Source organism: Oncorhynchus nerka, linkage group LG13 (assembly GCF_034236695.1).
Source record: "Oncorhynchus nerka isolate Pitt River linkage group LG13, Oner_Uvic_2.0, whole genome shotgun sequence".
NCBI lineage: Eukaryota > Metazoa > Chordata > Actinopteri > Salmoniformes > Salmonidae > Oncorhynchus > Oncorhynchus nerka.
In genome coordinates this window covers 19,291,394-19,306,686 of record NC_088408.1, presented here as the reverse complement: position 1 = coordinate 19,306,686, position 15,293 = coordinate 19,291,394, and the positions used below count along the sequence as shown (strand labels likewise).

At 42.8% G+C, this 15,293-nt stretch overlaps 1 protein-coding gene across 1 annotated transcript in view; it reads right to left on the bottom strand.

The window, feature by feature from the left end:
• The window catches only part of LOC115120971 (frizzled-3-like), a 55,036-nt gene that overhangs the window by 14,278 nt on the left and 25,465 nt on the right, over window positions 1-15,293 (bottom strand). The window lies entirely within an intron of this gene.

Here is a 15,293-nt window from a genome sequence, read left to right as displayed (position 1 = left end):
AACCACAACTACTAACACAAACCCTGTTATCTGAACCACAACTACTAACACAAACCCTGTTATCTGAACCACACTACTACTAACACAAACCCTGCTATCTGAACCCACAACTACTAACACAAACCCTGTTATCTGAACCACAACACTACTACTAACACAAACCCTGTTATCTGAACCACAACTACTAACACAAACCCTGTTATCTGAACCACAACTACTAACACAAACCCTGTTATCTGAACCACAACTACTAACACAAACCCTGTTATCTGAACCACAACTACTAACACAAACCCTGCTATCTGAACCACACAATTTACTAACACAAACCCTGTTATCTGAACCACAACTACTAACACAAACCCTGTTATCTGAACCACAACTACTAACACAAACCCTGTTATCTGAACCACAACTACTACTAACACAAACCCTGCTATCTGAACCACTACTACTACTAACACAAACCCTGTTATCTGACCACAACTACAACTACTAACACAAACCCTGTTATCTGAACCACAACTACTACTACTAACACAAACCCTGCTATGTGAACAACACAATAACTACTAACACAAACCCTGTTATCTGAACCACAACTACTAACACAAACCCTGTTATCTGACCACAACTACTAACACAAACCCTGCTATCTGAACCACAACTACTACTACTAACACAAACCTGTTATCTGAACCACAACTACTACTACTAACACAAACTGTTAGGCCAAAGTTATCTGAACCACAACTACTAACACAAACCCTGTGAACCACAACAACATTTTACTAACACAAACCCTGCTATCTGAACCAGTTGTACTACTACTAACACAAACCCTGTTATCTGAACCACAACTACTACTACTAACACAAACCCTGTTATCTGAACCACAACTACTACTACTAACACAAACCCTGTTATCTGAACCACACTACTACTACTAACACAAACCCTGTTATCTGAACCACTACTACTACTAACACAAACCCTGTTATCTGAACCACAACTACTAACACAAACCCTGCTATCTGAACCACAACTACTAACACAAACCCTGTTATCTGAACCACAACTACTAACACAAACCCTGCTATCTGAACCACAACTACTAACACAAACCCTGTTATCTGAACCACAACTACTAACACAAACCCTGTTATCTGAACCACAACTACTAACACAAACCCTGTTATCTGAACCAAAACTACTAACACAAACCCTGTTATCTGAACCAACTAACACAACTATCTGCAACCAAACTACTAACACAAACCCTGCTATCTGAACCACAACTACTAACACAAACTATCTGACCACAAACACACACCCAGCTATCTGAACCACACTACTAACACAAACCCTGTTATCTGAACCACAACTACTAACACAAACCCTGTTATCTGAACCACAACTACTAACACAAACCCTGTTATCTGAACCACAACTACTAACAAAACCCTGGCAAGAGATTACACACAACCCTCTATCTGGTATAACACAAACCCTGCTATCTGAACACAACTACTAACACAAACCCTGTTATCTGAACCACAACTACTAACACAAACCCTGTTATCTGAACAGCACAACTACTAACACAAACCCTGTTATCTGAACCACAACTACTAACACAAACCCTGCTATCTGAACCACAACTACTAACACAAACCCTGCTATCTGAACCACAACTACTAACACAAACCCTGTTATCTGAACCACAACTACTAACACAAACCCTGTTATCTGAACCACAACTACTAACACAAACCCTGTTATCTGAACCACAACTACTAACACAAACCCTGTTATCTGAACCAACTAACTACTAACACAAACCCTGTTATCTGAACCACAACTACTAACACAAACCCTGTTATCTGAACCACAACTACTAACACAAACCCTGTTATCTGAACCACAACTACTAACACAAACCCTGTTATCTGAACCACAACTACTAACACAAACCCTGTTATCTGAAACAACTACTAACACAAACCCTGCTATCTGAACCACAACTACTAACACAAACCCTGTTATCTGAACCACAACTACTAACACAAACCCTGTTATCTGAACCACAACTACTAACACAAACCCTGTTATCTGAACCACAACTACTAACACAAACCCTGTTATCTGAACCACAACTACTAACACAAACCCTGTTATCTGAACCACAACTACTAACACAAACCCTGTTATCTGAGAACCACAACTACTAACACAAACCCTGTTATCTGAACCACAACTACTAACACAAACCCTGTTATCTGAACCACAACTACTAACACAACCCTGTTATCTGAAGACAGACTAACACAAACCCTGTTATCTGAACCACAACTACTAACACAAACCCTGTTATCTGAACCAAAACTACTAACACAAACCCTGCTATCTGAACCACAACTACTAACACAAACCCTGCTATCTGAACCACAACTACTAACACAAACCCTGCTATCTGAACCACAACTACTAACACAAACCCTGTTATCTGAACCACAACTACTAACACAAACCCTGTTATCTGAACCACAACTACTAACACAAACCCTGTTATCTGAACCACAACTACTAACACAAACCCTGTTATCTGAACACAACAACTACTAACACAAACCCTGTTATCTGAACCACAACTACTAACACAAACCCTGTTATCTGAACCACAACTACTAACACAAACCCTGTTATCTGAACCACAACTACTAACACAAACCCTGCTATCTGAACCACAACTACTAACACAAACCCTTATCTGAACCACAACTACTAACACAAACCCTGTTATCTGAACCACAACTACTAACACAAACCCTGTTATCTGAACCACAACTACTAACACAAACCCTGCTATCTGAACCACAACTACTAACACAAACCCTGCTATCTGAACCACAACTACTAACACAAACCCTGTTATCTGAACCACAACTACTACTACTAACACAAACCCTGTTATCTGAACCACAACTACTAACACAAACCCTGTTATCTGAACCACAACTACTAACACAAACCCTGTTATCTGAACCACAACTACTAACACAAACCCTGTTATCTGAACCACAACTACTAACACAAACCCTGTTATCTGACTACTAACACAAACCTACTAAACAAACCCTGTTATCTGAACCACAACTACTAACACAAACCCTGTTATCTGAACCACAACTACTAACACAAACCCTGCTATCTGAACCACAACTACTAACACAAACCCTGTTATCTGAACCACAACTACTAACACAAACCCTGTTATCTGAACCACAACTACTAACACAAACCCTGTTATCTGAACCACAACTACTAACACAAACCCTGTTATCTGAACCACAACTACTAACACAAACCCTGTTATCTGAACCACAACTACTAACACAAACCCTGCTATCTGAACCACAACTACTAACACAAACCCTGTTATCTGAACCACAACTACTACTAACACAAACCCTGCTATCTGAACCACAACTACTAACACAAACCCTGTTATCTGAACCACAACTACTAACACAAACCCTGTTATCTGAACCACAACTACTAACACAAACCCTGTTATCTGAACCACAACTACTAACACAAACCCTGCTATCTGAACCACAACTACTAACACAAACCCTGCTATCTGAACCACAACTACTAACACAAACCCTGCTATCTGAACCACAACTACTAACACAAACCCTGCTATCTGAACCACAACTACTAACACAAACCCTGCTATCTGAACCACAAACTGTTATCTGAACCACAACTACTAACACAAACCCTGCTATCTGAACCACAACTACTAACACAAACCCTGCTATCTGAACCACAGCAAATTTACTAACACAAACCCTGCTATCTGAACCACAACTACTAACACAAACCCTGCTATCTGAACCACAACTACTAACACAAACCCTGCTATCTGAACCACAACTACTAACACAAACCCTGTTATCTGAACCACAACTACTAACACAAACCCTGTTATCTGAACCACAACAACTACTAACACAAACCCTGTTATCTGAACCACAACTACTAACACAAACCCTGTTATCTGAACCACAACTACTAACACAAACCCTGTTATCTGAACCACAACTACTAACACAAACCCTGCTATCTGAACCACAACTACTAACACAAACCCTGCTATCTGAACCACAACTACTACTACACACAAACCCTGTTATCTGAACCACAACTACTAACACAAACCCTGTTATCTGAACCACAACTACTAACACAAACCCTGTTATCTGAACCACAACTACTAACACAAACCCTGTTATCTGAACCACAACTACTAACACAAACCCTGCTATCTGAACCACAACTACTAACACAAACCCTGCTATCTGAACCACAACTACTAACACAAACCCTGTTATCTGAACCACAACTACTAACACAAACCCTGTTATCTGAACCACAACTACTACTAACACAAACCCTGCTATCTGAACCACAACTACTAACACAAACCCTGCTATCTGAACCACAACTACTAACACAAACCCTGTTATCTGAACCACAACTACTACTACTAACACAAACCCTGCTATGTGAACAACAACAATAACTACTAACACAAACCCTGTTATCTGAACCACAACTACTAACACAAACCCTGTTATCTGAACCACAACTACTAACACAAACCCTGCTATCTGAACCACAACTACTACTACTAACACAAACCCTGTTATCTGAACCACAACTACTACTACTAACACAAACCCTGTTATCTGAACTACTAACACAAACCCTGTTATCTGAACCACAACTACTAACACAAACCCTGCTATCTGAACCACAACAACATTTACTAACACAAACCCTGCTATCTGAACCACAACTACTACTACTAACACAAACCCTGTTATCTGAACCACAACTACTACTACTAACACAAACCCTGTTATCTGAACCACAACTACTACTACTAACACAAACCCTGTTATCTGAACCACAACTACTACTACTAACACAAACCCTGTTATCTGAACCACAACTACTAACACAAACCCTGTTATCTGAACCACAACTACTAACACAAACCCTGTTATCTGAACCACAACTACTAACACAAACCCTGTTATCTGAACCACAACTACTAACACAAACCCTGCTATCTGAACCACAACAACATTTACTAACACAAACCCTGCTATCTGAACCACAACTACTAACACAAACCCTGTTATCTGAACCACAACTACTAACACAAACCCTGTTATCTGAACCACAACTACTACTAACACAAACCCTGCTATCTGAACCACAACTACTACTACTAACACAAACCCTGCTATCTGAACCACAACTACTACTACTAACACAAACCCTGTTATCTGAACCACAAACTACTACTAACACAAACCCTGTTATCTGAACCACAATAACTACTAACACAAACCCTGTTATCTGAACCACAACTACTAACACAAACCCTGTTATCTGAACCACAACTACTAACACAAACCCTGCTATCTGAACCACAACTACTACTACTAACACAAACCCTGTTATCTGAACCACAACTACTACTACTAACACAAACCCTGTTATCTGAACTACTAACACAAACCCTGTTATCTGAACCACAACTACTAACACAAACCCTGTTATCTGAACCACAACAACATTTACTAACACAAACTATCTGAACCACAACTACTACTACTAACACAAACCCTGTTATCTGAACCACAACTACTACTACTAACACAAACCCTGTTATCTGAACCACAAACTACTACTAACACAAACCCTGTTATCTGAACCACAACTAACTACTAACACAAACCCTGTTATCTGAACCACAACTACTAACACAAACCCTGTTATCTGAACCACAACTACTAACACAAACCCTGTTATCTGAACCACTACTACTACTAACACAAACCCTGTTATCTGAACCACAACTACTAACACAAACCCTGTTATCTGAACCACAACTACTAACACAAACCCTGTTATCTGAACCACAACTACTAACACAAACCCTGCTATCTGAACCACAACTACTAACACAAACCCTGTTATCTGAACCACAACTACTAACACAAACAAACCCTGTTATCTGAACCACAACTACTAACACAAACCCTGTTATCTGAACCACAACTACTAACACAAACCCTGTTATCTGAACCACAACTACTAACACAAACCCTGTTATCTGAACCACAACTACTAACACAAACCCTGTTATCTGAACCACAACTACTAACACAAACCCTGTTATCTGAACCAAAACTACTAACACAAACCCTGTTATCTGAACCACAACTACTAACACAAACCCTGCTATCTGAACCACAACTACTAACACAAACCCTGCTATCTGAACCACAACTACTAACACAAACCCTGTTATCTGAACCACAACTACTAACACAAACCCTGTTATCTGAACCACAACTACTAACACAAACCCTGTTATCTGAACCACAACTACTAACACAAACCCTGTTATCTGAACCACAACTACTAACACAAACCCTGTTATCTGAACCACAACTACTAACACAAACCCTGTTATCTGAACCACAACTACTACTACTAACACAAACCCTGTTATCTGAACCACAACTACTAACACAAACCCTGTTATCTGAACCACAACTACTAACACAAACCCTGTTATCTGAACCACAACTACTAACACAAACCCTGTTATCTGAACCACAACTACTAACACAAACCCTGTTATCTGAACCACAACTACTAACACAAACCCTGTTATCTGAACCACAACTACTAACACAAACCCTGTTATCTGAACCACAACTACTAACACAAACCCTGCTATCTGAACCACAACTACTAACACAAACCCTGTTATCTGAACCACAACTACTAACACAAACCCTGTTATCTGAACCACAACTACTAACACAAACCCTGTTATCTGAACCACAACTACTAACACAAACCCTGCTATCTGAACCACAACTACTAACACAAACCCTGTTATCTGAACCACAACTACTAACACAAACCCTGTTATCTGAACCACAACTACTAACACAAACCCTGTTATCTGAACCACAACTACTACTAACACAAACCCTGCTATCTGAACCACAACTACTAACACAAACCCTGTTATCTGAACCACAACTACTAACACAAACCCTGTTATCTGAACCACAACTACTAACACAAACTCTGTTATCTGAACCACAACTACTAACACAAACCCTGTTATCTGAACCACAACTACTAACACAAACCCTGCTATCTGAACCACAACTACTAACACAAACCCTGCTATCTGAACCACAACTACTAACACAAACCCTGCTATCTGAACCACAACTACTAACACAAACCCTGCTATCTGAACCACAACTACTAACACAAACCCTGCTATCTGAACCACAACTACTACTAACACAAACCCTGCTATCTGAACCACAACTACTAACACAAACCCTGTTATCTGAACCACAACTACTAACACAAACCCTGTTATCTGAACCACAACTACTAACACAAACTCTGTTATCTGAACCACAACTACTAACACAAACCCTGTTATCTGAACCACAACTACTAACACAAACCCTGCTATCTGAACCACAACTACTAACACAAACCCTGTTATCTGAACCACAACTACTAACACAAACCCTGCTATCTGAACCACAACTACTAACACAAACCCTGCTATCTGAACCACAACTACTAACACAAACCCTGCTATCTGAACCACAACTACTAACACAAACCCTGCTATCTGAACCACAACTACTAACACAAACCCTGCTATCTGAACCACAACTACTAACACAAACCCTGTTATCTGAACCACAACTACTAACACAAACCCTGCTATCTGAACCACAACTACTAACACAAACCCTGCTATCTGAACCACAACTACTAACACAAACCCTGTTATCTGAACCACAACTACTAACACAACCCCTGCTATCTGAACCACAACTACTAACACAAACCCTGCTATCTGAACCACAACTACTAACACAAACCCTGCTATCTGAACCACAACTACTAACACAAACCCTGCTATCTGAACCACAACTACTAACACAAACCCTGCTATCTGAACCACAACTACTAACACAAACCCTGTTATCTGAACCACAACTACTAACACAAACCCTGCTATCTGAACCACAACTATTAACACAAACCCTGCTATCTGAACCACAGCAACATTTACTAACACAAACCCTGCTATCTGAACCACAGCAACATTTACTAACACAAACCCTGCTATCTGAACCACAACTACTAACACAAACCCTGCTATCTGAACCACAACTACTAACACAAACCCTGCTATCTGAACCACAACTACTACTACTAACACAAACCCTGTTATCTGAACCACAACTACTACTACTAACACAAACCCTGTTATCTGAACCACAACAATAACTACTAACACAAACCCTGTTATCTGAACCACAACAACTAACACAAACCCTGTTATCTGAACCACAACTACTAACACAAACCCTGTTATCTGAACCACAACTACTAACACAAACCCTGTTATCTGAACCACAACTACTACTAACACAAACCCTGCTATCTGAACCACAACTACTACTACTAACACAAACCCTGTTATCTGAACCACAACTACTACTACTAACACAAACCCTGTTATCTGAACCACAACTACTAACACAAACCCTGTTATCTGAACCACAACTACTAACACAAACCCTGTTATCTGAACCACAACTACTAACACAAACCCTGTTATCTGAACCACAACTACTAACACAAACCCTGCTATCTGAACCACAACAACATTTACTAACACAAACCCTGCTATCTGAACCACAACTACTAACACAAACCCTGTTATCTGAACCACAACTACTAACACAAACCCTGTTATCTGAACCACAACTACTACTAACACAAACCCTGCTATCTGAACCACAACTACTACTACTAACACAAACCCTGCTATCTGAACCACAACTACAACTACTAACACAAACCCTGTTATCTGAACCACAACTACTACTACTAACACAAACCCTGCTATGTGAACAACAACAATAACTACTAACACAAACCCTGTTATCTGAACCACAACTACTAACACAAACCCTGCTATCTGAACCACAACTACTACTACTAACACAAACCCTGTTATCTGAACCACAACTACTACTACTAACACAAACCCTGTTATCTGAACTACTAACACAAACCCTGTTATCTGAACCACAACTACTAACACAAACCCTGCTATCTGAACCACAACAACATTTACTAACACAAACCCTGCTATCTGAACCACAACTACTACTACTAACACAAACCCTGTTATCTGAACCACAACTACTACTACTAACACAAACCCTGTTATCTGAACCACAACTACTACTACTAACACAAACCCTGTTATCTGAACCACAACTACTACTACTAACACAAACCCTGTTATCTGAACCACAACTACTACTACTAACACAAACCCTGTTATCTGAACCACAACTACTAACACAAACCCTGTTATCTGAACCACAACTACTAACACAAACCCTGTTATCTGAACCACAACTACTAACACAAACCCTGCTATCTGAACCACAACTACTAACACAAACCCTGCTATCTGAACCACAACTACTAACACAAACCCTGTTATCTGAACCACAACTACTAACACAAACCCTGTTATCTGAACCACAACTACTAACACAAACCCCTATCTGAACCACAACTACTAAACAAACCCTGTTATCTGAACCACAACTACTAACACAAACCCTGTTATCTGAACCACAACTACTAACACAAACCCTGTTATCTGAACCACAACTACTAACACAAACCCTGTTATCTGAACCACAACTACTAACACAAACCCTGTTATCTGAACCACAACTACTAACACAAACCCTGCTATCTGAACCACAACTACTACTACTAACACAAACCCTGTTATCTGAACCACAACTACTACTACTAACACAAACCCTGTTATCTGAACTACTAACACAAACCCTGTTATCTGAACCACAACTACTAACACAAACCCTGCTATCTGAACCACAACAACATTTACTAACACAAACCCTGCTATCTGAACCACAACTACTACTACTAACACAAACCCTGTTATCTGAACCACAACTACTACTACTAACACAAACCCTGTTATCTGAACCACAACTACTACTACTAACACAAACCCTGTTATCTGAACCACAACTACTACTACTAACACAAACCCTGTTATCTGAACCACAACTACTAACACAAACCCTGTTATCTGAACCACAACTACTAACACAAACCCTGTTATCTGAACCACAACTACTACTACTAACACAAACCCTGTTATCTGAACCACAACTACTAACACAAACCCTGTTATCTGAACCACAACTACTAACACAAACCCTGTTATCTGAACCACAACTACTAACACAAACCCTGCTATCTGAACCACAACTACTACTACTAACACAAACCCTGTTATCTGAACCACAACTACTACTACTAACACAAACCCTGTTATCTGAACTACTAACACAAACCCTGTTATCTGAACCACAACTACTAACACAAACCCTGCTATCTGAACCACAACAACATTTACTAACACAAACCCTGCTATCTGAACCACAACTACTACTACTAACACAAACCCTGTTATCTGAACCACAACTACTACTACTAACACAAACCCTGTTATCTGAACCACAACTACTACTACTAACACAAACCCTGTTATCTGAACCACAACTACTACTACTAACACAAACCCTGTTATCTGAACCACAACTACTAACACAAACCCTGTTATCTGAACCACAACTACTAACACAAACCCTGTTATCTGAACCACAACTACTACTACTAACACAAACCCTGTTATCTGAACCACAACTACTAACACAAACCCTGTTATCTGAACCACAACTACTAACACAAACCCTGTTATCTGAACCACAACTACTAACACAAACCCTGCTATCTGAACCACAACTACTAACATTACATTTAACATTTAAGTCATTTAGCAGACGCTCTTATCCAGAGCGACTTACAAATTGGTGCATTCACCTTATGACATCCAGTGGAACAGTAGTGCATCTAAATCTTTTAAGGGGGGTGAGGGATTACTTTATCCTATCCTAGGTATTCCTTAAAGAGGTGGGGTTTCAGGTGTCTCCGGAAGGTGGTGATTGACTCCGCTGTCCTGGCGTCGTGAGGGAGTTTGTTCCACCATTGGGGGGCCAGAGCAGCGAAGAGTTTTGACTGGGCTGAACGGGAACTGTACTTCCTCAGTGGTAGGGAGGCGAGCAGGCCAGAGGTGGATGAACGCAGTGCCCTTGTTTGGGTGTAGGGCCTGATCAGAGCCTGGAGGTACTGAGGTGCCACAACCTCACAGCTCCGTAGGCAAGCACCATGGTCTTGTAGCGGACAAAGCTTCAACTGGAAGCCAGTGGAGAGAGCGGAGGAGCGGGGTGACGTGGAGAGAACTTGGGAAGGTTGAACACCAGACGGGCTGCGGCGTTCTGGATGAGTTGTAGGGGTTTAATGGCACAGGCAGGGAGCCCAGCCAACTGAACCAGTAATCCAGACGGGAGATGACGAGTGCCTGGATTGACCCGCAACTCCTGTGTGAGGCAGGGTCAAACCCTGCGGATGTTGTAGAGCATGAACCTACAGGAACGGGCCACCGCCTTGATGTTAGTTGAGAACGACAGGGTGTTGTCCAGGATCACGCCAAGGTTCTTAGCGCTCTGGGAGGAGGACACAATGGAGTTGTCAAACCGTGATGGCGAGATCATGGAACGGGCAGTCCTTCCCCGGGAGGAAGAGCAGCTCCGTCTTGCCGAGGTTCAGCTTGAGGTGGTGATCCGTCATCCACACTGATATGTCTGCCAGACATGCAGAGATGCGATTCGCCACCTGATCATCTGAAGGGGGAAAGGAGAAGATTAATTGTGTGTCGTCTGCATAGCAATGATAGGAGAGACCATGTGAGGTTATGACAGAGCCAAGTGACTTGGTGTATAGCGAGAATAGGAGAGGGCCTAGAACAGAGCCCTGGGGGACACCAGTGGTGAGAGCACGTGGTGTGGAGACGGATTCTCGCCACGCCACCTGGTAGGAGCGACCTGTCAGGTAGGACACAATCCAAGCGTGGGCCTATGGAGATGCCCAACTCGGAGAGGGTGGAGAGGAGGATCTGATGGTTCACAGTATCGAAGGCAGCCAATAGGTCTAGAAGGATGAAGCAGAGGAGAGAGAGTTAGCTAGCAGTGCGGAGCGCCTCCGTGATACAGAGAAGACAGTCTCACTGAATGACAGTCTTGAAACCTGACTGATTTGGATCAAGAAGGTCATTCTGAGAGAGAAACGGAGAGCTGGCCAAGGACGGCACGCTCAAGAGTTTTGAGAGAAAAGAAAGAAGGGACACTGGTCTGTAGTTGTTGACATCGGAGGGACGAGTGTAGGTTTTTTCAGAAGGGGTGCAACTCTCGCTCTCTTGAAGACGGAAGGGACGTAGCCAGCGGTCAGGGATGAGTTGATGAGCGAGGTGAGGTAAGGGAGAAGGTCTCCGGAAATGGTCTGGAAAGAGAGGAGGGGATAGGGTCAACGGGCACAAGCTACGTTTGCTCACAAGACGCGAGATTTCATCTGAGAGAGGGGGAGAAAGAGGTCAGAGCACAGGGTAGGGCAGTGTGAGCAGAACCACGGTGTCGTTTGACTTAGCAAACGAGGATCGGATGTCGCGACCTTCTTTTCAAAATGGTTGACGAAGTCATCTGCAGAGAGGGAGGAGGGGGAGGGGAGGAGGATTCAGGAGGGAGGAGAAGGTTGCAAAGAGCTTCCTAGGGTTAGAGGCAGATGCTTGGAATTTAGAGTGGTAGAAAGTGGCTTTAGCAGCAGAGAGAGAAGAGGAAAATGTAGAGAGGAGGGAGTGAAAGGATGTCAGGTCCGCAGGAGGCGAGTTTTCTCCATTTCCGCTCGGCTGCCCGGAGCCCTGTTCTGTGAGCTCGCAATGAGTCGTTGAGCCACGGAGCGGGAGGGGAGGACCGAGCCGGCCTGGAGGATAGGGGACATAGAGAGTCAAAGGATGCAGAAAGGGAGGAGAGGAGGGTTGAGGAGGCAGAATCAGGAGATAGGTTGGAGAAGGTTTGAGCAGAGGGAAGAGATGATAGGATGGAAGAGGAGAGAGTAGCGGGGGGGAGAGAGAGCGAAGGTTGGGACGGCGCGATACCATCCGAGTAGGGGCAGTGTGGGAAGTGTTGGATGAGAGCGAGAGGGAGAAGGATACAAGGTAGTGGTCGGAGACTTGGAGGGGAGTTGCAATGAGGTTAGTGGAAGAACAGCATCTAGTAAAGATGAGGTCGAGCGTATTTCCTGCCTTGTGAGTAGGGGGGAAGGTGAGAGGGTGAGGTCAAAAGAGGAGAGGAGTGGAAAGAAGGAGGCAGAGAGGAATGAGTCAAAGGTAGACGTGGGGGAGGTTAAAGTCGCCCAGAACTGTGAGAGGTGAGCCGTCCTCAGGAAAGGAGCTTATCAAGGCATCAAGCTCATTGATGAACCTCCGAGGGAACCTGGAGGGCGATAAATGATAAGGATGTTAAGCTTGAAAGGGCTGGTAACTGTGACAGCATGGAATTCAAAGGAGGCGATAGACAGATGGGTAAGGGGAGAAAGAGAGAATGACCACTTGGGAGAGATGAGGATCCCGGTGCCACCACCCCGCTGACCAGAAGCCTCGGGTGTGCGAGAACACGTGGGCAGACGAAGAGAGAGCAGTAGGAGTAGCAGTGTTGTCTGTGGTGATCCATGTTTCCGTCAGTGCCAAGAAGTCGAGGACTGGAGGGAGGCACTAGGCTGAGATGAACTCTGCCTTGTTGGCCGCAGATCGGCAGTTCCAGAGGCTACGGAGACCTGGAACCCACGTGGGTCGTGCGCGCTGGGACCACCAGATTAGGTGGCCGCGCCACGCGGTGTGGAGCGTTTGTATGGTCTGTGCAGAGAGGAGAGAACAGGGATAGACAGACACATAGTTGACAGGCTACACAAGAGGCTACGCTAATGCAAAGGAGATTGAATGACAAGTGGACTACACGTCTCGAGTGTTCAGAAAGTTGCTTACGTAGCAAGAATCTTATTGACTAAAATGATTAAAATGATACAGTACTGCTGAAGTAGGCTAGCTGGCAGAGGCTGCGTTGTTGACTATGTAGGCTAGCTGGCAGTGTCTCGTTGTTGACACTACACTAATCAAGTCTCCCTGAGTGTAATGGTTTCTACTGTGCTACTGTGCTGCTATTCGGGGCCAGCTGGCTAGCTAGCAGTGTTGATTTACGTTACGTATGCTAAAAGAACGACAATAGCTGGCTAGCTAACCTAGGAAATCGCTCAAGACTACACAATTATCTTTGATACAAAGACGGCTATGTAGCTAGCTATGTAGCTAGCTACGATCAAACAAATCAAGCCGTTGTACTGTAATGAAATGAAAAATGTGATACTACCTGTGGAGCGAAATCTTTTAAATGCGACCGGATTGTTGAGTGTGGGAAGTTCTGTTACGTTAAGGACGACGAATAGCTGGCTAGCTAACCTCGGTAAATTAAGATAATCACTCTAAAACTACACACTCTAAACTACACAATTATCTTGGATACGAAGACAGCAAAGACAACTATGTAGCTAGCTAACACTACACTAATCAAGTCGTTCAGTTGAGTGTAAGTTGTGCTGCTGTTGTGCTGCTAACACAAACCCTGTTATCTGACCCACAACTACTAACACAAACCCTGTTATCTGAACTACAACAATAACTACTAACACAAACCCTGTTATCTGACCCACAACTACTAACACAAACCCTGTTATCTGAACTACAACAATAACTACTAACACAAACCCTGTTATCTGACCCACAACTACTAACACAAACCCTGTTATCTGAACTACAACAATAACTACTAACACAAACCCTGCTATCTGAACTACAACTACTAACACAAACCCTGCTATCTGAACCACAACTACTACTACTAACACAAACCCTGCTATCTGAACCACAACTACTAACACAAACCCTGTTATCTGAACCATCACAATAACTACTAACACAAATCCTGTCATCTGAACTACTAACACAAACCCTGTTATCTGAACCACAACAACTAACACAAAGTGGGTGGGGTTATATCCTTCCTGTTTGGCCCTGTCCGGGGGTGTCCTCGGATGGGGCCACAGTGTCTCCTGACCCCTCCTGTCTCAGCCTCCAGTATTTATGC